The sequence below is a fragment of the Argopecten irradians genome, chromosome 7, assembly GCF_041381155.1.
Source record: "Argopecten irradians isolate NY chromosome 7, Ai_NY, whole genome shotgun sequence".
In the NCBI taxonomy this organism is placed as follows: domain Eukaryota; kingdom Metazoa; phylum Mollusca; class Bivalvia; order Pectinida; family Pectinidae; genus Argopecten; species Argopecten irradians.
Window position 1 is genome coordinate 15,046,121 of NC_091140.1, and position 2,500 is coordinate 15,048,620.

At 43.6% G+C, this 2,500-nt stretch overlaps 5 non-coding genes across 5 annotated transcripts in view; all 5 read left to right on the forward strand.

Annotated features, from left to right (window-relative positions):
* The first annotated feature begins 318 nt into the window (after positions 1-318).
* Positions 319-437, forward strand: LOC138328708 (5S ribosomal RNA). The gene has a single exon (XR_011209337.1). It is a non-coding gene; the product is annotated as a 5S ribosomal RNA (ribosomal RNA).
* A 422-nt stretch (positions 438-859) lies between these two features.
* On the forward strand, positions 860-978 carry LOC138328710 (5S ribosomal RNA). The gene has a single exon (XR_011209338.1). It is a non-coding gene; the product is annotated as a 5S ribosomal RNA (ribosomal RNA).
* Positions 979-1,401: 423 nt separating this feature from the next.
* LOC138328711 (5S ribosomal RNA) lies at positions 1,402-1,520 on the forward strand. The gene has a single exon (XR_011209339.1). It is a non-coding gene; the product is annotated as a 5S ribosomal RNA (ribosomal RNA).
* Positions 1,521-1,902: 382 nt separating this feature from the next.
* LOC138328712 (5S ribosomal RNA) lies at positions 1,903-2,021 on the forward strand. Its single transcript, XR_011209340.1, has one exon. It is a non-coding gene; the product is annotated as a 5S ribosomal RNA (ribosomal RNA).
* A 423-nt stretch (positions 2,022-2,444) lies between these two features.
* The window catches only part of LOC138328713 (5S ribosomal RNA), a 119-nt gene continuing 63 nt past the window's right edge, over positions 2,445-2,500 (forward strand). The window contains exon 1 of the ribosomal RNA XR_011209341.1: positions 2,445-2,500. This exon is cut by the window's right edge and continues 63 nt beyond it. This is a non-coding gene — a ribosomal RNA (5S ribosomal RNA).

Consider the following 2,500-nt stretch of genomic DNA (forward strand, 5'->3'; position numbering starts at 1 on the left):
GTTTACACCTAAATTTTGTCGGTCAGGTGAATTCTTATACACAGTACATGTACATGCGCTATACCTGTATACTATACGTGCAGTGTGGCTAGCGCGGTTTGGGACCGGACAGTTTACCTTTGACGGCTCAGCTTCATTATCGATACTCTTTAATAGTTTGATTGGCTACGGTATTAATAGAAATCACAGCAATCTAATCAGTCGGCCGCTGTCCACTGTACAGGGTGCGACAGGGTGCTGTTATTGCCGCGCGGACGTACGCCGGATGTGCTCGTGTAGGAGCATAGGTATGAGTACGGAAAGTTTTAGCTGTCTGATGTCTACGGCCATATCACGTTGAAAACACCGGTTCTCGTCCGATCACCGAAGTTAAGCAACGTCGAGCCTGGTTAGTACTTGGATGGGTGACCGCCTGGGAATACCAGGTGTCGTAGACTTTTTCTTTTCTTTTTCAATTCATTTTTCTTTTCTTTGACTTTGAAGACAATTTCAATATTATTTCATCTCTAAATTAATCGATTTTTTACTAAGATTTGTTTAGTTTACACCTAAATTTTGCTCGGTCAGGTGAATTCGTATACACAGTACATGTACATGCGCTATACCTGTATACTATACGTGCAGTGTAGCTAGGGCGGTTTGGGACCGGACAGTTTACCTTTGACGGCTCAGCTTCATTATCGATACTCTTTAATAGTTTGATTGGCTACGGTATTAATAGAAATCACAGCAATCTAATCAGTCGGCCGCTGTCCACTGTACAGGGTGCGACAGGGTGCTGTTATTGCCGCGCGGACGTACGCCGGATGTGCTCGTGTAGGAGCATAGGTATGAGTACGGAAAGTTTTAGCTGTCTGATGTCTACGGCCATATCACGTTGAAAACACCGGTTCTCGTCCGATCACCGAAGTTAAGCAACGTCGAGCCTGGTTAGTACTTGGATGGGTGACCGCCTGGGAATACCAGGTGTCGTAGACTTTTTCTTTTCTTTTTCAATTCATTTTTCTTTTCTTTGACTTTGAAGACAATTTCAATATTATTTCATCTCTAAATTAATCGATTTTTTTACTAAGATTTGTTTAGTTTACACCTAAATTTTGCTCGGTCAGGTGAATTCGTATACACAGTACATGTACATGCGCTATACCTGTATACTATACGTGCAGTGTAGCTAGGGCGGTTTGGGACCGGACAGTTTACCTTTGACGGCTCAGCTTCATTATCGATACTCTTTAATAGTTTGATTGGCTACGGTATTAATAGAAATCACAGCAATCTAATCAGTCGGCCGCTGTCCACTGTACAGGGTGCGACAGGGTGCTGTTATTGCCGCGCGGACGTACGCCGGATGTGCTCGTGTAGGAGCATAGGTATGAGTACGGAAAGTTTTAGCTGTCTGATGTCTACGGCCATATCACGTTGAAAACACCGGTTCTCGTCCGATCACCGAAGTTAAGCAACGTCGAGCCTGGTTAGTACTTGGATGGGTGACCGCCTGGGAATACCAGGTGTCGTAGACTTTTTCTTTTCTTTTTCAATTCATTTTTCTTTTCTTTGACTTTGAAGACAATTTCAATATTATTTGTTTACACCTAAATTTTGCTCGGTCAGGTGAATTCGTATACACCTCATCAAAATGCTATATTTGTATAATACTATACGTGCAGTGTAGCTAGGGCGGTTTGGGACCGGACAGTTTACCTTTGACGGCTCAGCTTCATTATCGATACTCTTTAATAGTTTGATTGGCTACGGTATTAATAGAAATCACAGCAATCTAATCAGTCGGCCGCTGTCCACTGTACAGGGTGCGACAGGGTGCTGTTATTGCCGCGCGGACGTACGCCGGATGTGCTCGTGTAGGAGCATAGGTATGAGTACGGAAAGTTTTAGCTGTCTGATGTCTACGGCCATATCACGTTGAAAACACCGGTTCTCGTCCGATCACCGAAGTTAAGCAACGTCGAGCCTGGTTAGTACTTGGATGGGTGACCGCCTGGGAATACCAGGTGTCGTAGACTTTTTCTTTTCTTTTTCAATTTATTTTTCTTTTCTTTGACTTTGAAGACAATTTTAATATTATTTTATCTCTAAATTAATCGAATTTTTTACTAAGATTTGGTTAGTTTACACCTAAATTTTGCTCGGTCAGGTGAATTCTTATACACAGTACATGTACATGCGCTATACCTGTATACTATACGTGCAGTGTGGCTAGCGCGGTTTGGGACCGGACAGTTTACCTTTGACGGCTCAGCTTCATTATCGATACTCTTTAATAGTTTGATTGGCTACGGTATTAATAGAAATCACAGCAATCTAATCAGTCGGCCGCTGTCCACTGTACAGGGTGCGACAGGGTGCTGTTATTGCCGCGCGGACGTACGCCGGATGTGCTCGTGTAGGAGCATAGGTATGAGTACGGAAAGTTTTAGCTGTCTGATGTCTACGGCCATATCACGTTGAAAACACCGGTTCTCGTCCGATCACCGAAGTTAAG